The sequence below is a fragment of the Lissotriton vulgaris genome, chromosome 9 (assembly GCF_964263255.1).
Source record: "Lissotriton vulgaris chromosome 9, aLisVul1.2, whole genome shotgun sequence".
In the NCBI taxonomy this organism is placed as follows: domain Eukaryota; kingdom Metazoa; phylum Chordata; class Amphibia; order Caudata; family Salamandridae; genus Lissotriton; species Lissotriton vulgaris.
Window position 1 is genome coordinate 461,972,890 of NC_141697.1, and position 20,916 is coordinate 461,993,805.

A 20,916-nucleotide genomic window follows, 5' to 3' on the forward strand; every position below is an offset into this window, starting at 1 on the left:
GTACAGTTCCTTTTCAATCCAAGGAATTGCCCAAATGGGATGTTATTTTTCTGACAGTGGGGGGTGATTGCTTTCAAAGTGGAGCATAGTGTTTCTGTTAGTTGGTTTTGTATAAAGTTCAACACAAAGTGTTCCCTCTATGTGTTTGATGATTATGTCTAAAAATTCAAATTTTTCATGATCTCTATAGTACGTGAATTTTAAATTTCTGTCACCCAAATTGAGCCATTCAATAAATTCAGTAAGGGTCTCGGTTGATCCTGACCAGATTAAAAAAAAGTCATTGATGTATCTCGACCATTCTGATACGTTCGCACAAAAATGGGGCAGACTGATTAAAAATATGTTTCTCTTCGAACTGGGAGACATACAGACAGGCCAAGCTTGGAGCACAGGTGGCACCCATGCTCATCCCCTTGACCTGTCTGTAAAAGGTTTTGTTAAACAAATTTTTTTTATTTTTGAGCAGCAACGTGATACAATCAACAATAAATGTTTGGTGGGCTGCTAGGTCTCCTTCTTCTGTTCTCAAGAGATTTTCAATCATTGCGATCGTATTGTCCTGCGGTATATTGGTATAGAGTGCCTCTATATCAAGTGTAACAAGAATGTGTGCACTTTAATTAAAACTGAGGCACTCTACTTTCTCAATTATGGCAGTGGTATCCTTAATACACCCCTTCTGTCTGGTCACTAGAGTTTGTAAGAATACGTCTGCGTACTTGCTTAGAGGTTCTGTTAAGGAACCAATGCTAGATACGATCGGTCTCATTGGGGGATTTGACATATCCTTATGGATCTTTGGGAGACCGTATAGTGGAGGTATAACGGGCTCAGAATTGTTCAAGAAAGCAAACTCCTCCTCACTGAGTACCTCGTCTTCTTTGGCCTGAGTGAGTAATCTTTTTATTATTGCTTTTAGATCAATTCATTTCTGTCTGTTTGATAGTCTGTAGTGGTCTTTATTATCCAGAAGCCTTTGCATTCTGTTTTTATAATCTATAGTTTGTATAAGGACAATACTCCCGCCCTTATCGGCCGATTTTATCACCAACTCTACACATTCCTCAAGGTTTTTTAAGGCGGCCACCTTATTTTTATTAAGACTATAAATAGCCCAGTTTTTCTGTGTTAAAAGGTCATCTACATTTTATCTACTATACGTTCAAAAACTTCGATGTTTTTATGCACCATATTGAGATTGGGTTTCCAAGTGGGCTTGTTTTTCAAACCTGATTTGTTGGGTATAGGTTGTCTATCTTTGCCCTCAAAAAAGACATGCAGTTTTATTTTACAAGATTTTTTGGGGAGATCTCTCTCCAAAGAATACCTGTCTATGAGGGAGCATAATGCAAAGCCTAAGCCTTTCTCCAAAAGTTTAGTTTCGATTGGGGATAGGGTACGATTTGAAAGATAATTATTGCGGCCTTTTGGGTTTTCTCTAATCCTAAATCTTCTGGCTCCTCGTCCTGGGATGTTGAAGGAACTGGGGTTGTGAGTTGTAGTTGCCCCGTCCTCTCCCCCGTCCCCGGGGTTGCCCGATATTTTGGTGGCGTTACTCCAAAAAAGACAGCCCTTCCCTAGATTGACCTGTCATGGTGTCTCTTTCTTTTGTATTTCTAGTCTCACCCTGAAATTCACCCTCTGAATCAGAGCTTGTATATGATTGGTCAAAAAATCTAACCTTCTTTTTGGGAAAATTACGTGGCTGTTGTTGTTATTAAAAGTAATAAATTAAGTAGGGGAAACTGTACGAGAGTGTCGTACCAGAATAGGAGAACATAAGTTAACCACCTAGGAATTAAAAATGCGCCAAGCGAAGAGTATGAAGAAATTGTGAAGGAATGTATGAATGAGTGTTGAAAAGTTAAAATGGTGATTCTTCCGCCTTCTCCTGGGTCCATTCTTTCTGACCTTCGGCTTCCTGATTGTGGGGAGTAACACTTTGGGAGTGTTTATATGATATCAGAGCCATGGCATATATATTTAACAGATTTAATCATGAGAATAAACCAACTCTGTCTAAAATAGTGTTATAGGAAGTATGTATTAGAATATATAGTCACTTGACACTAAGAAATATATTTTTTTCACAGCGTGTGTTTTCCCCTCCCTGGCTGTACCCGCCGGCCCTGATGAAGGTGCCCAACACCCAAACGCGCGTTGGCGTTACCCATAAGAATGGCAGTACCCTAGTCCTTGTGGACAATGGTTCTTCATCTTTTCTGCCCTCTTATTTTGCACTTACGTCCATGCAACCATAATTTTATCTCCTTGTTGCAGGCCATGCTGTACATATATGATAGAAGTGTTTGAATGTATGTGAATGTGATTGATCCCCTGAGAATATGTGTGCTTGTGAAGTCCCTAGATCTGTCCAGGAGTGTGTGGAACACTGATAATTACTGAAAAGAATTGTTCTCTCTCCAAACACCATATGAAATATCCCTTCCTGTTTTATCAATAGAACCGGTTGTATTTATATATTGAATGTATCTTAGAAACGTCAGATCCAATAAAAATAAAAAAAAATATTTTTTCAAAAAAATAATGAACTGATTTACATTTCCTTTATGTCACTGGCTCTGATGCATAGCTAATGTCGCCCCTCCTATAATTGCTGTGGATCTCCTTGGGGACCTTCTGTGACGTACCTTGGCAGGGTCTTGCTTTTTCTATTTACAGTGTACTAATCCCCTTTTTCTCCTGCCTATATCAGTAATACCCTTGGGGAACCCCCTTCTATTTTGTATTAACAATAGATATAGCCAGCATTTTAGAGCATGTGTATGAGGCTGCTAACGTAACACATTGACAATTGCACAAAAGGTCAATTAGTGGCCCTCTATCACTCACTGCGCAAGAACCGAATGGGCAGTTTGCGGGAACATAGGGATTTAATAGAAAGACTTGTAATTAGGATCATAACCTAAATTTGCCCCTTCTATAATTCCTTCATTTCTGATGAAGACTTGATGATGACATTGTGTCCAAATGCTGTAGTCATGGCACCATAGTTACCCATTTTACAAAGAGCAACAAACAAGTCCATCAGCACTTTTGCTTGCTCGAGCTGACCTCCAATTAAAACATTTCTATTATCACAATGACATTGTGCCTAAAAGGTGTGGTTTAGTCACCATAGTTACGCGTTCCACAACAAGCCTATCAGCATCTGTGCTCGATAGAACTGACCTCCAATGAAAACATCGCTAACATAATGCTAAACGGTTACTATGACAGCGCGTTATAAATTAAGCCTATCGGTCCTTTTTGTTCGTGTCGCCCTCCAATCAGCGCACACGCATTAAACCTGAGTATCAACAAGCTGCGCGGCTTACTCATAATTAAGCCTGCTATTGGACAAGACGAGGAAGAATCAGAGAGGGGTCAAGTCACAACCAATGAAGAGTTAGACTATATAAGCGCAAGAGATTCCAGTCCGGTCGAGGAGCAGGGAGGCCGAACCTTTGATACTAGGTGAGTGCAAGTAGGCCGTTTGCTGTTCATCATAAGTTAGGAGAATTAAAAGTGTACTTTGTAGGTTAAGCTACACCGTAGGACCATTTAAAAACAGCAATTAAGTAATTTAAATAACCTCCAATAATATCTGGAGTTAGTAACATGACCAATATAATCAAGATACTAGCTAATAATCGATTGTTTGTGACTATAAAATAGTACCGAAGGTGTAGTTATATTTATCTGTACAATTCCTAAAATGAATGTCCAAATTAATTGAATCCATACGGTATCAATGGATACCTACTTAACTTAAACGAACCGTTGGAATGCTTAATAAAATTAGTAACATGAAGAGAAGGCTCATTTACTCACAAAAGCCTAAAATGTTTATATGCAGCCCTTTTTTTTAATGTACACAAAGGGGCAATATACCCTTTATACGAGCCATGATAAAACAGGGTTGGTTAGTAGCCTATTAGGTACAAGATTCACCCTAATGAAAAGGTGGTGTGTATACTTTCAGCTTGCCACAAGGATAGCTAATAATAAACATAGTACTAGTGACATCGCTTATTTTTTCAGATTTGGCAACTGAACGCAGGGAGGTCAACCCCCAAGCCCGTAGTGCCATAGCAAAAAGAAGGCCTTCCGCTGCAGCGATTGCCATATTATATAAGAGGTGAGTGCCGACTCATGCCAACCACCCATACATACCGGTTCAGGGTATAGGGCCCTTCATGACGTTATCTTCCCCTTTTTTATAGAATTTTAATTGAGAAAAAAATCTTTCTACACATTATCGGTGGCTCCCCCGGACAGCTTAAAGCTGGCATCAACTTGTTAAAGGTAAAAATGACAAAAATTTGAATAACGAATGGCAATTTTATAAGAGATATTAAGTAAAATTTGACTGAAAAAATACTCTTATACCTTACAGTCCCCCAAATCGATGGGATATGCCAGCAGAACGATCTTATCAAATAAAGAATTAAGAAATAGCGCAACAACTCCAGTACATGCCTGAGTCCAATACATCCCCCCTGTTTTCAACATCGAGGTACGTACCAAATTGGAATTATGGTGAACACATTAGAATAAATAGTGGCTTGTACAGATGGAAGATCCAAGTCTTTCTCAAGCATAAAGTTAGAGAGAGAGAGGCATTAAAAGGTATTGAACAAAATGTATGTTGGTGGTAAAAGAAAACGAAGGAGCATAACTTTAGCATTAAATCAAGAAAAGAAAATTGCCCCTCATAATTAATGCTTACTAGATTAAGCATATTGTATTGTTTTTTTTTTAAGAAAAAGAAAATGAATCTCTGTGACTAATTACGGTTTGGTAATTTTGTGTTTTTTTAACAATGCAGAATCTGTCCTGAAGGAGGTATTTTATTCACAAAAAGCAGAAACGCTGCGTCAACACTTGTATGTTCCTGATTATTTTTTATCTTTTTTTATACCATTTATGTATTCTATGTAATTATGTATTATTTGATTGATTATTACATTTTGTGATTCATATATACTTATGTTGATTAGCATATGTTTTTAAATACATTACAAATTACAAACTGTTTCCAGACAGCTATATGTAATAAATATTCACAATATTTTTTACTACATTCACAATAGACTGTTTATTAATTCTGTAGCTAATGTGTTGGTCTGATGCAGATGATTACTTTACTAAACTTGTAACAATATATCTTTTGTTCTACCTTGCCTCTCTCATAATTGGTATCTCATGTTTGTGTGATTAACTAAGTTGCACTTTGCTGCATTAAGCTTTGCAGAGGTTGATAGGATATTACATTTGTGTTATTTTGGGACACCCGTGTGTTTCTCTAGTTATTCTATGGTTAGCAGCAGGTAGGATCAAAGTCCATTTAGTGAATACAGAATGTTTTGCAGACAGCGCATGAGTGTTGCCAGGCTCAACCTAAAAATAGTCAGCCTAGGAAATACTTCTCTAGGGCTTTCTAGAATATATTAAATTTCACATAATGAGTTAAGCACTAGGAATTCTACTACGACAATGATCCAATGATTCTTTGGTAACAAACTGCTCATAGTTCCCTGGGCTATATTTATGGGCACTCAAGTCACATGATGTGCTCAAACCTTTCATTTAAGGGGCAATTGAAAGTTGTCATCAATGGGCTGTTCTTTTCCCTTTTTGTAAAGTTTGATGGATTTTTTCAGTGGAGTATATAGAATTCACACAGACCTCCTTACATATCTTATTGAAAGTAAGAAGATATGAATACACAGTAGTGTGCAGCCTCCATGCTAATTGATATCCTATTTTTTCCACAAGAACAAACAATTTTGATTGGATGTTACAAACAGACCTGAAACTAAGGCAAACACATCATTTTTTGGTAATTAAAACATCTTTGGATGATGCTATTGAATAACAATTTGAGCGACTCATGTTACTGGGGGCTTAAAAATATATCCAACAGGTGTTACATAAAATGTGTCTGTATGAACATCTGCTCATTGTTAGTGTCGCCTTTGACACTGTCTCCCATCAGATTTTGCTCCACCAGCTTGAAGAAGCAGGTATCACGGATATGGCTCTTGCCTGGTTAAGATCCTTTCTGACAGAGAGGTCATTCCGTGTTTCTACCCCTCCCTTTCCCTCCAGTGCGCATGCCATTGAACAGGGTGTTCCTCAGAGCTCGGCATTGAGCCCCACCCTGTTCAATCTTTACGTCTAGCCATTAGCTGCGGTCGCCAAAATATGGGACCTTAACATCATCTCATACGCTGACGACACGTTGCTAGTGGTCGCCCTTACGGAGGGTATTACCCTCGATCCTGCCAGATTTAAGGCTGGCTTGGCTGCTGTGGCAGAATGGATGACATCTAACTGTCTACAGCTGAATGCCGCCAAAACAGAGGTTCTACTGGTCGGAAAGAACACTCACCTATGGGGAGATCATTGGTGGCCAACTATTTTGGGTAAAGCTCCTACGCCTAAGACGGAAGTGAAAAACCTGGGGGTCTGGCTAGACTCAGCTCTCAGCTTCTGCACCCATACGAAAAAAGTTGCTGCCACATGTTTTGGCATAATATGCAGCTTGAAACCAGCTCTAAAAATGTTTGATCCCGCCACAAGACAGCTAATTGTCCAGTCTACTGTTTTGTCCAGACTGGACTACGCCTGTTCTCTGCTGCTAGGTGCTAACCAAGCAGAAATTGCCCGAATGCAACGTATTCAAAATGCAGCGGCCCGAGCCTTAGTAGGCCTGCCCCTGTTCAGCCCCATCTCTGCTACCTTCCGGAGGCTTCATTGGCTACCGGTAGTTCAGGGGATACAGTTTAAGACCTTATGCATTTTGTTTAAAATCTTAAGACTTGATACTCCCAAAATGCTTGGTACTCTGCTGAACATGCATGTTCCTACCCGTGCTCTACGCTCGGCTGGTCAAAACCTGGTCATTGTACCCCGGATCAATCGAAGCCGAGCGGGCGGACGTTCCTTCTGCTTCCTAGCAGCAAAACTTTGGAATGCTTTATCAGCCCACCTTCGCAAAGTGGAAGATCTACTAGAGTTCAGGAAAGCTATTAAAACATATTTATTCCCCCTGAACTGATCCCTTTTGTAGACCTGCCTGCTGACTCCCTGCCTCCTTCTTTAAGCTGGATTCAGCGCCGGGACGCCCCTTTGCTGGGGCAGCTGAGCGCTTTACAAGACTGTAACATAACATAACATAACATAAAACCAGTTTTGTAGTACCCTTTTATTTTGTTTTTGGATAACATCTTACAGTTTTGGGCATCAATTTTTTTTCTTTAATTTAACTCCATAGGTGCAGCAAATTACATGTTCATGTCCTCCACATTACAGTCCCAGTGTGGATGATGTGAGTGTCCCATCCTCTTGGAGGTAAAGGGGGAACCTCTGGACCTTCCATTAGATTCTTCCCCCATTTATGCACTTTGCATCAGAAACAGTGATCAGTGGCATAAACATGCTGTGGGTGTGCCTATGACATCCATTCACCGGATCACACTGCTGCAGCAGACCAATGTGCTGTAGTCTGCATTGAATATTCTGCTTCCCACTGGTCATTGGTACTGTTGAAAAGGGAGAGTCTCCAATTTCCAGCTATACCTCTCCCTGATGAATTCCAGCTCATGAATCACAGCCATGCTGCTATACCCCAGCAAGAATCCACTGCTAGACACCAATAATCTTTTTTCTAGGGGGACAACCCCCTTCCAACAAAATAGAGAAAGACTTATTCCATTCCCTGGGGGCTAAAGCCTTGCACCTCGCCAATTGGGTCCAGCGAAAAAGAAAATGGCTGCCACCATTTTTTATTCTGTTTGTGCCCAGCACATTGTGCCGTCTCCCAGGTGCCTAACTGGATAGAACCTCCCACTGTACCAATGGTGCCTGGCATGGATTGATTCCGTTTTTGGGATACCTGTAGCATAATGATCCCCAAGCAGGAATTCACCACTAGGCACAAAGGATCCATATTTTTGGGAGATTGCTATCTAAGAGAGTAGCCAGAAAATTAAAATACCCCCACTATACTCTCTAAATCTAATCACATTGAGTTTTTGAAGCACGCAAACTAACCAAGCTTTTAATCAGCCATCTATACATCCATCCTTTCAATAAATATATCCATCCATTCACAGATCTACCTGTCAATGTATTCATGTATCCATAAATCCATTATTTCAGCCATCCTCCCTTCACTCTACGCAATCTGTCCATTCTTTCTTCCTTTTATTCATTCACCTTTCGACCTATCAATACTTTCATTCATTCATCCATCCTTTCATACTTCCCGCCATTTATTCTTTCACCCTTCCATTCTACCTTTTACCATTTCTTACTTACTCCTCCCATTCTTTTCTCTATCCAATCATCTTTTGTCTCTCATTCTTTACTTTTTTCGTTCATTTGTCTCATGTATTACATTTTTCTATCTGCATATCTGCCCACATACCACACCCTTCTGCTGCATTTTGCCTTACAGTATTATTATTGTGAACTTGATCTGTAGACCTGCAGAAAGAAGAGGGCAATAAACAATTATTTCATGTTTAGTGAAACACAGTTCATCAGCCCATGGAGCCCAGCCCCCCTGTTAAGCTGCTTAAGTGGGGGGTTTTCTACACCACTGTTGTTACCCGCAGGGGTCTTTAGGGTAATATAAAGTTAGATATTTTCCCTTACCTCTGGGAGAAATGATTGGGCCCAGCCCTCCCCCTTCAGTTCCACAGGGAAGGGAAAATGGCAGCCACCATTTGTAACTGATTGTGCCTCCCAGGAGTCTTGCAGGATGGAAAAGCACCCTTGGAAAGGGGAGCCTTCCCTTTCCAGTGGTGCCTTTCTTGATGTATTCCTGCTTTGTGATGGAAGTCATGTTCTTCAAACAGGAATCCAGTACTAGACACAAAGGATCTGTTTATTATGCAGGGTTTAATCCCACCGTGGTATAGGGACTGACACCCCAGCCCTTTCCAGGTGCCTTCTCCCAAGAATGAAAAATGACAGCGGCCATTGTTTTTTATACTGTTTGCACCCATATTAGTCCCCTTTCCCCCGGGCAACGAGCATGACAGGAGATGCACCATTGGAAATGGGAAGCCTTCCCTTTCAAAAGGTGCCTCCCTTAAAAATTCCTGCTCAGGAATGTAGGCTGTGATCCCAGAGCAGAAAGAGAAATACTGGCCATCATGTTGGATTTGGCTTCTCTGCATATTACGGCACCTGAGCATCCATCATGTTTTGATAAAGTTACCCTGTTGGGGATATTCAAAAAGTCCTTAGTATTTTTGGAAATTAATTTTAGAAAGCTTTGGATAGTCTCACCTTGAATTTGATTTGACCATTGTCTACTGCATTTTTGAAAGTCATGTTGGTGGTCATCAGCCAAATTCCACCCAAGCAGCAATCCTGCCCAGCACAGTGAGTATGCTTAAACTGCATGAAAGAAAATACCTCCTGAGACTAATCAGGCCTTTACTAACGCCATGGAGAGGCATAAGTAAAGGTTTACCTGGTGACCTAAATAATATTAGTCAGGATGCGGAGTGATACAGAGAACTGAAGAAATAGTCAACAAAAATAACAAATATGGGGAAGTGACTTGTGTAGATGTCCCTGACCCATTTAAATCTAATGAGTCTGAATCTTCAGGAGAAAAGGCTACCTGTGGTGGAGACCTCAGTACTGAACAGTCAAGCAAGCTGCCTTTAGAGCAGGACAAGACAACTGGTAAAGATGGAAACACAGGGGTTGTACAATCTAAACCCCCTCCCAAAGGAAGAGAAAAAAGCAAGTAAAACTAAAATCTCTAAAGATTTGAAAAAGCTTCCTGATCATTTGGCGACTCAAATCTTAGGTCACACTGAGCATGTTCAGTCTAAGGCGGGGGTCAATATGAGTCCAATGCGGAAATGGGGCGCTACCAAGGGAGAAGTAAAGGCAATAACATCTAGATTGCCAAACACCGGCCATGTGAGCGGATCGACCTTACTTATCCATGATGAGGTGCCTTCTACATCCTTGGCTGTTAAATACACCAATAATTTAGAGTCACAGGAAATGCCCGACAGCTTAAGATCTAGTTCAGAATCATCAGCAACATCACAATCTTCTGGTCTTGCCCTCTTTGGCAAACACTGAAATGAATACTCTCTCCTCCCCCAAAGTATTGGACTCCTGTGGATCCAATGAACCTTCATTGTCTATAATTCTTCAGGCTGTTCACGATCAAAGGGCTGAGGCACAGGAGTATTATGTGCAAGCCAGAGCAGACAATCTCCTAATACAGCAAGCTTTGACAAATGTGACTAGTAAAGTGTCAACACTGACCTGTGACGTAGCAGAGTTACAGCAGAGGGTGGTGAATACGGAAGTGTCTACTGCGACAGCGGCTAAAGCAATCAAGGTGCAAGATGGTCAACTTCCCTTTCTTAAGGAGAAAGTCAAGGACTTAGAGAATCTGCAACGCAAGAACAATTTAAGACTTTATGGGATACCTGAAGGGAGAGAGGGATCTGACTTATGAGCATTTATTGTCCAGCTTTTCCAGAAGTCTTTTCCTGATTTAGTGGACTGGGATTGGGACTCCCAGATCCAATGGGCCCATAGACTCCCAATCTTCTTAAATCATGAAGCCAAGGCAAAGCAGAAACATCCTCGTCCGATCCTTATTGTTATCTGCAATTTTTTGGTTGCCACAGGCTATTTTTCTAGAGCCCGCCCCATGGCCCTATTGCAGCTAAGTCTCTCACTATTTTTGTAAGGTCAGAATTTTGTAAAAGTACAATGGATGGATGCTGGAAGATGCACCAGATGATTGATCCTTTAAAGATGGCAGGGGTGCAGGTGTTCCTGCAGGAACCAACATACTTAAAGGTTATCAGAGAGGGCTGTTCTCAGATCTTCCATACTGACACTGATGCTCAGCGGGCTCTTAGCCTATGGCTACATCAGGCAACTATCTAACTGATAGATAGCGGGGGCTCTTTAATTTAGTCTTGCGTCATCACTACATCTTGTGTCTTCAGTCATATTACTGACATTTTCTCTTTATCTCTTTTTTTCTCTTTTCTTTCTACTAATAGAATATAGTCTAAGTTCTGAATGAAAGACTCTTCTCTTGGACAATATACGTAATATGGCATGTTTCTCTCTTTGGTTTAAATACAAATATTTCTCAACCTCTTCCTTTGTAGGTTTCATGGTTAAGGCGGTGTGGTTGCTGCAGGGGGGTTGCTACAGTTTGGTGGTCTTTGTTTGCTGTCATTCCAACTACAGCTCAGGGAGGGATGATTCCTTTACCCAGATACAGGGGAAGGGTTGGGGTGGCGAGCGTTCTTTGCTTATACAGGAAGGAATCTTCTAGTTTACTTTACGTGCTTCCACTGGTATTTTTTGTTTTGGAGGGGAGGGGGCTTGAAGTTGAGGAGGGGTGTTCAATGAGGACTGGGGAAGGGAAAAAATTTGACAAGTATAATTGCGGGGAGAAATGTAACAAGTAATGGATTTGGAACTATAAGGTTAAGTTGGTTTGGAGGATTACCTTTATTTAGATTTTCAGATTTAAAAGAGAGAGAAGGGCATAGGCAGACAATTCCTGGAGGTATTATTACTACTTTGCCATGGGAGTAATTAGATGTATATGCTGGAATGTCTTCTGCTTAAATATAGCTAGTGAATGACAGCTGGTTCGGGAAGAGTTGAAGATGTACAAACCTCATATATTATCCCTCACTTAGACTCATTTAGCATATTAGATAGGGGTTTGTTTAAACAGCTTGGCTATAATGTAATTGCTTTTACATCCCAGAATGTGTCTATCAGAGCGGTTGCTATCTTGATGACAAGGCGTTCCAGTATACTCTTTTTAAGGTCCCTTCTGACCGGCGGGAAGATGGGAAATCACACAGGTCTTAATTAATAGCACAAAGTATGTGTTGTGTACTATTTATGGACCTAACTCAGGTAAACCTGAACTCTTTCCTATGTTAACACTAGAATTACTGGAATGGCAAGGGGAGCTTTTAGTTATAGGTGATTTTAATTGTATTATGGATCATGCCATAGGCTCCACTAATCAGCGGTTCTCTTTAAGGATGGTCAAAGTGAGGGCTTAGATAGCTGAGATGGCTCGTCTAGATTGTCTTGGGGATGTAGGGTGGACCTTATTTCTAACCAAGCCAGGATATACATACTATTTCGCCCCACATAAACAGTATTCCAGGATTGATATGTTTCTGGCTAATAATAAGATACTGGCATAGGCAAATTTGGAATTATGCCCGAAGATAACTTCGGATCATAATCCTATTCTGTTTTCGGTTCGAGTAAATGTGGCTATTAAGCAGAAATGGTTATTTGCATTTCCTCAATATTTACTTATGGATACATAATATGACTCGTCAACTAAAATAAATATAGTAAAGTTCTTGCAGGAGAATGTTGGTACTGGTTCAACCTATTTAATTTGGAATGCAATGAAAGTGTTTATAAGGGGTATTGCTCATCAATATATCTTTTGACAAAATAGAAGTAAATAATTTACCATAGGAACAGCGGGCCAGGCATTTCTACAGTTAGAGCTTCTTCATGCTGAAGAGATCAGACAAGGGGGCTTTGAAAAAATACAAAATCGAATTATCTTTCTTAGATCGAGAAGCACTCTGCCTTGGGTAGGATATTGAAAGAAAATAATGTAGCCAGACACTGGTTTCTTCAATATGAATATGGTGAACAGGTGGGGAGAATTTTAGCACACCAACTTACCGATAAAATAGTTATGAGACAGATAAAGGTTATTTAGGGTAAGAACGGATTATTGCACACTTATCCCCAGGTAATAGTCGAACAGTTTAACCAGTTTTACCAAAATCTATCTGGCCAATCAGATAGTTTCTATTGAGGCAGATATGCTGAGTATATAAGGAAATGCAATCTCCCAAGGCTTAACGAACATCAGACAAATGCTCTCCATCAGGAGATTTTGCATGTGGAGATTGAGGAAGCACTATCAGCATTGCCCTCTAGAAAGGCAGCAGGAGACAACGCCATACCAGTTGAGTTTTATAAAACCTTCAAATATTGTATTGTTCCTTTTATGAGCAAAGTTAAACAACATATAGGTGACATTGGGGAAGTGCCAAATTCATAGGATATGACAAATATTGTTTAAAGAAAAAAAGAACAAACCCCTAGAAGAATATGGGTCTTACCAACCCATCTCTATTATAAATGTAGATGCAAATATTTTAGCTAAAATCTTGGCAACTCGACTAGCACCCTTGAGGACAGAACCAGCAGCATGGATTTATCTTAGATAGAGATACTACAGCTTATGTTAACACAGCCATAGTCACAAAAAAACTAGGATTGGAAATGCAGATGGTGCTGCTGGTTGCCGAGAAGGCTTTTGACCAGGTTGCCTGGGACAGTCATTGGGCTACATTAGCAGACTTTAGTTTGGATGGGCGCTATTGTACCTCCAAGCCAAATATAGTACATGCCTAGTTTAAAAAACCAGGGGCAAAATTGGTCCATTTACAATCACAGTCTTTACCATTTTGGATAAACCAGGGCTCCCGTCAGGGATGCCCCCTCTCTCTATTGCTTTTTGCATTATATATAGAGCCAATTATATGATCATTACTCTTGAATAAAGGTATACTTCTGGTGCGATCAGGTTTCGGTAAGTTAAAGGTAGCTGCCTATGCTGACGAGTCGACATAGCTGTCTTCTTTGCTGATCAAGCAACTGCTATAGATATTCTCAAATTTGAGGCTAATAAGTTTGGTACTTTCTCAGCTTATAAGCTGAACATAAGCAAGACACAAGTCCTTCTTAGCGTCCAATCTAGCATGTCAATCTCGGGATCCTGTTCGGTAGCTACTTATTTGGGGGTTCAGATTTCCCCAAAAGTAGAACAAATACTAGGATTAAATCATGAGCCTCTGTTGCAGAATGTCATTAAAAGTTTTAAGAATTGACACAAATTACCTATTGGTATTATAGGAAGATGCAACATCATTAATATGAATGTATTACCTAAATTTGTATACCCCTACAGGTCCCAAATTATAATTTATTTAAATTAGAAGGGGCAATTAGCAGCATCATTTGGAGGTACAAACAACCACATTGGGCAATAAGATGTATTAAATTTCCTTGCAAACAGGGGGAATGTCAGCTCCCTGAATTTAAGCTAAATTATTGGGCCTCTTTTGTGGGACACTTGATTGGTCTGTGGTCTATAGTCAGTCAAGACTGTTGCTACTGTTTCGCATTAGAATCCGATAGTAGAATGTTTTTGTATAAAATTAATGGCACCGCCAACTATTTTAACAGAGTGCACTTGAAGACAGTTAGGGCTATTGTCTACATTTGTCAGAACTGTTATCCAAGTGCGCTTCTCCTCTTGTTCATACTAGTCTACCCCTAAGGAGAAACCCGTCCCTACCGGAAATCTTCCATGACAGTGTTGGTAGGATATTAGCAAATAGTGGGTTGGACCAACCAGGGCAATTTTATGATGCAAACAGATTTCATGTATTCAAAGACCTGCAAATTTCATTTACCCTCCCTCATTTTTTTAGGGTGACAGGGTATAAAGACACTTGAAAGCTCTGACTTCGTGTCATGCCTACATTCAGTCTCACAGAAACCATCAATTAGCAGTATCTATCAGATACTGTCTCAATATAGAACTCACAATATCTCAAATCTGGCATCTAAATGGAGCAATCTTTTGTCAAAGGACATTACTTCCTCTGATATCGTCAATGCATTGGGAACACTAGACGCGTCAGTATATTAGTTTAAAACTGCAGCAATTTTGAACTATATGTATGCTACACTACAATCCTGACAGCATAGTTACCTGGGCTCGTAACAAGAGAAGGGATGAATGGGATAAAAGCAAATGCCCTGAATGTGGTTTAGTTGCCGCAGATATTCTGCATATGTTTGCTACTTGCCAAGGGTTGAATCTGATCAGGAAAGAGGTAGCTCAAACTGCTGAGACTCACCTAGGTTTAGATCTCCAATTAACAGAAAAAAAATATATGTTTGGGTATAGGTCGGAATTACATCTGGATCTAAGATCTCTTTTCTCCATCTTTATAGTCACTGCTTGATTGTGCTTTACTCGTGCATGGATATCTCCAACTCCTCCAAGAGCATTAGAATGGTGGGTAGCTTCAAGAGAAATATATGAAAGGGAAATGGCCCTAGCTAAAAGTAGAGGAATTTGTTCTATAAGAACATTTTAACATGCATGGGGTAATGGGAGATAGCTGCTAATAGGAGCCAAAGTGCATTATTATGCTTTTTTGGCTTTCTCACTATCATGCATGCAGGGGTCTGCTGGTTGAATATTTGGAACTACAGTAGTAACTGTAATTTTGATGTTGCAATTCTCTATATTTTAGTCTTTAAGTCTTTTTACTTTTGTTCTCTCATTTATGTCTCTATTACCTATTGTATGCCTTCAATTCAACCTAATCGATGGGAAGATATTTCTAAATATAATACAATTTTGTTTTAGTACTGTCAAGGAATTTATTATTTACACTTGTATATCTTGTACTTAATGTTTATTTCCTTTGATGTAAATAATAAGAAAATTTAAATAATTACATAAATTCAATGAACTTTGGGATAATCACATTGATGAGACCCATTGCTTTGACATAATTCTTATAAAAAGATCACATGGAGTATTTTCTATTGTAGATGTGGAAAGCAGGCCCCATAAAGCAATTTGATTTCTGGAGCTCGTAAAATTTACATCAGCATGGTCATTAATGGGCCTACAATATCATAATTCTAATAGAGGGTCTCCTATTTTTCCAAATTAATTGTAATATTCAGGGGCGTACCATTAGGGGGTGTTAAGGGACTGCTGACCCCCCCCCCCCCCAAATAAATACATTTTTGGTTTGGTAGTTGGCCCCAGGGCCCTAAATTGGGTCTGCTATTTCAGGCCCATTTTGTCATCCCCATTGCAGTCACTGATAGAATATCGTGGACATAAATATTGATGCCCAAAATATCCCCCAAAAATATAGACCACAAAAATATCGACTCCCAAACTTAAACATGTAAGTACAAACATATTGAATAAAAAATATTGATGTAAAAACTATAGATTTAAAACATATTGATTTAAATATATATATATATTTTCTTGGACTCGTTGCGTTGGCAACATTGTACGCTACCCACCCCGAAGCTGGATAATGACTGCGGTAAGGAGGTGATTCCACTTCCTTGTCTGGGTAACCGGGATTCCTGTGTTGCCCCCGTGGAACACGTCTGGCTTAAGGGTTGCGGCGGTAACAAGGTGGAATTGAGGGGGCACTGGACTGCTTACGTGCCTTCCTCCCAGGACGCTATCACACCTGCACCTGCCTGTAACACCTACTCTGGTTGTGTCACCCCTAGGCACATCACTAGTTCCTGCAATCAACAACACGAAGCATTGTGGGACATGCAGTCCGTATACCTCGGACTACATATGATGGCCGTTCTACAACAGGGGGTGGAGCATGGTGGGCTCTACAGCAACAAAGGCAGGTCTTTCCACATCGCAGCTGTGAAGCATCTTTGAGGAGGGGCGCTGAAGAAGGCAGACACGCCGAAATGCATTCACCATTGGTCACATGAACAATAAAGTGCTTCTTCATACCTACCTTAGGGTTGCTACTCGTTCTTTTGAAGGAGGTGAAGGATATATATATATATATATATATATATATATATATATATATATATATATATATATATATATATATATATATATATATATATATATATATATATATATATATGTATTTATACATATATATATTTACTTTAAAATAATTAATATACTTTTATCTTTAATTTAGTTTAAAACTTTAAAATTGTTTCAAATATTATATATATGTATACATATCAATAATTTAAAATATAAAAAAACATTCTCTAAGAAATTAAAACATGAAACTATTAAAAAATATTTAAACCTAAATTTCCCAATACAATCAGTGCAAAAGTAGGGAAAGTGTTGGATAGCAAAATAATTAAATTTACTATTCCAACTCCAGTGAGTGCAACATGGCACATATACATCATCTATCCTAGGTAAGAAGGCAGCATTCTATGAAGCTAGGATTAGCTTGGCGGGAAACAAACAAAAAGAGATCTTCGCAATACTGAAGGAACTGAGCCAAAAAATGGGACAAATACATCATGGGAGACCAGCCGACCTGTGATAGCTTCCAGGAGTTTTTCCTTAAAAAGGTTCGGGACACTGTCTTAGAAATCACCGCAAACCCCGTAGACCCCAGTCTCCTGGACCAGTGTGCCCCCCCATGCCTGAGTAGCCAGCTGGCTAGCTTCCCAAAACTTGACCAGGCCACCTTAACTAAAGTGGCCAAACAGATTAAATCAAGCTCGCGAATGGACCCCTGCCCGCCGGGCTTTTTTCAAATGGCCCTGCCGGGAGTGGAAAAACAGTCTTTTGATCAGGGCCATCTTCCAGCGATGTTGAAGGAAGCAAGGGTTACTCCCCTATTGAAAAAACTAGGAGCAGATGTGTCAGCCTTAAAAAACCATAGGCCCATCTCACATCTCCCTTTTCTTGCTAAAATACTGGAACAACATGTCCTGAAATCCCTTTCAAAATATCTAGACAACCACTATCTGCTTCACTCTAGACAAGCGGGTTTCAGGACACATGATAGCACTGAGCTGGTGATGGTGTCGACTTTGGATGAGCTGAGGATCAGAGCCGATAATAAACATCTGAGTGCTCTGATTCTATTAGATCTGTCAGCAGCATTCGACACGGTCAGCTATGACATCTTGCTGAGCCGTTTGTCGAATCTGGGCATAAAGGGGCAAGCACTTCAGTGGCTAAAATCCTTTCTGACTAACCGTACCCAGAGAGTCCAAATGGGGGACCAGGTGTCGACTTTGGGCTCCCTGACCTGTGGAGTCCCCCAGGGCTCTGCTTTGTCTCCACTCCTCCTTAACATCTATCTGCAGCCCTTGGTGGTGGCACTCACAGGCAGGGAGTGCAGGTCTTTTACTACGCTGATGACACCCAACTCCTGGTCCGTCTTGATCATACCAGCCAGGCACAAGAATCAGTGAGAAATCTTCTTAGGTTTACTGTTAACTGGATGGCAGCCAATTCGCTAAAAATCAACCTGGATAAAACCAAGGTGCTTATTGTTCCAGCTCAAAATAGCCCTTGGTGTGAATTGTTCTGGCCCTCAGAATTAGGAGTGGCACCAACCCCACTACCAGTACTAAAGAGCTTGGGCCTGAAGATCGATGATTCTGATCTGTCAATGTCTAGCCAGGTATCAGCAGTGGTAGGTATCTGTATGGGCCTACTCAGGTTACTACAGAAACTTGTTCCTCTTCTCTACACCCCTGTCCTACAATCAATTGTATCAGTATGGTCATCTCCCGGCTAGACTATGGGAATGCCCATTATTTAGGCATCCCACAGAAGCTACTGAGGAGACTGCAGGTTGTACAAAATGATGCAGCCAGGTTAATTTTTAGCCTCCCTAGGCTCACAAGAGCCACTTCCCTGCTGCATAAACTGCATTGGCTGCCTATTGAACAGCGGGTGCACTTTAGGAGCCTGTGTATAGCCCATAAGGCCCTATACGGAGATGCGCCAAAATATATAAAAGACAGAGTACAAAAGTATGTGCCGGGTCGGGCTCTGCGTTCCTCAGAGACCTGCAGACTGGCCTCCTCCAGATACAACCTTAAGACCAAAGGGGGCAGAACGTTTTCGGTCCTCCTGCCACGGATCCGGAATGATCTACCAGAATCTTTGCACAAGGAATCAGACCTGCTCCCCTTTAGAAAGTTGCTAAAAACCCACCTGTTTAGAGAAACACTGATATCTGTTTAATCCTCCGCCCTGCAATCATGCAGTGCCCTGCTCCTTCTTTTAAGCGCTTATAGACCAGTGGTAATTTGCGCTATATAAAAATAAAATAACATAACATAACAGTAGGGAAACTGTTGGATAGCAGAGTGGTAAAAAGTACTATTTCCACTCCAGTGAGAGCAACAGTAGGGAAAGTGTTCGATAGCGGAGGGATAAAAATTACTATTCCCACGCCAGTGAGTGCAACTGTAGGGAAAGTGCTGGAGAGGTAAAGATAACTATTCCTACTCCAGTGAGAGCAACATTAAAGAAAGTGTTGGATAGCGAAGAGATTAAAATTACTATTCACACTCAAACAGTTAAAACAAAAATAAAAAATATAAAAAATGTAAAAAAATCATACAAATAAATAAACAATATTTAGAAATTAAAAATTAAATATATTGAATATATAAAAAGAAAACATATTATAATATTAACTACTTATAAAAGCCTACAAATAATATATATTACAAAATAATAAATACATTTATTAGAAAAAAATCTTTTAAACTAGAAAATATTTACAAACAAATAAATGAATTAATACATAGAAGTATTTATTATATTTCCCACCCTATAACACCACACCAATAACAAAATATTTCAACATTTGAATTAATTTTGTTCTCCAAAATTAACATAATCAATAATCAATTAAAAAATATTATTAATACAAAATAACTAATTCACATTAATTTACTACTCATACTTTAACACTATGATATCCACAACACACACCTAAATTAAATTTTATCTTTACTCCTATAAACACCAAAACACATACTTAAAATTAATTACACAATTCCCATAATTAATTACCAATTAATTAATTAAAATTAATTAATATCCAATCAGTAATTCATTAATTAAAACTAAATTACTTCCTACCCTAACACCTATAAACACCACAACACCTATAATTAATTACACAATTACCATAATTAATCAACAATTAAATAATTAAAATGAATTAACATCCAATTATTAATTCATCAAGAATAAAATTCATTACTTCCCTCTCCTAACACCTATGAACATCACAACACACACCTAAAATTAATAACCATAATTAATTACAAATTAATTCATTTAAATTAATTAACAACCAATTATTAAATAATTTATACAAATGTACTTTATAAATTTAACACTAAAACATCTCAATTACACAAATATTAATAAATAAAAAATAAATCAATAAATGTGATATAATAAAATTACTTCCAACCCTATTCCCCTATAAACTCACAACCCTCTACAATTCGTATACAAAAAAACATACAACACATACATATAAAATATATATTAAAATACATAACATTAATAAACAAACAATATTTTTAACAAATATGGGGTTCATTACAATAGTGGACAGACTGCAGTCTGTCTGCCATCCTCCCAGGTATTGGGAATGGCCGCCTATATGCCGGCGGTCCCACACATGACATTACAATGGGACCACCACTGTAGCGGTTGCATTGTGCATAAACACCATTGCGGCGGGTGCTGCTGGCTGCAGCACCCGTAGCAATGGTAAACATGCATGTTGTCCATAGGTGCCCCTCAAGTACCTACTCCACACACCCCTTCACAAGGGGGGGCTACCAACCAGCCTTTTAATGACGGTTGAACTGCCATAGACAGGCTGACGATGATGCAGCATCCAAATCTGGTGGCCGGTGCCTGCTAGGCACCGCCACCATTTAGTGGATACGGGGTGGGTCCAACAGGCATTCTTAATGATTAACACTGTTGGACCTGTGGCGGACGGGCTTTCCACCCGCCGGGCACACTGCCCACCATCCCCATCTAGCGGGCAGAAAATGGCCTTACGCAGGCCGTGAACCCGCCACGGCAACCTGCCAGTGGTGGGTTTACCGCCTTCGTAATAAGGCCCTATATTTTTGCAAACGATATGAAACACTTCGATATTTTTAAAATTCATATTACCTATGGTAAGTCGATATTATTGACCACAATATTCTTCCTGTCGATAT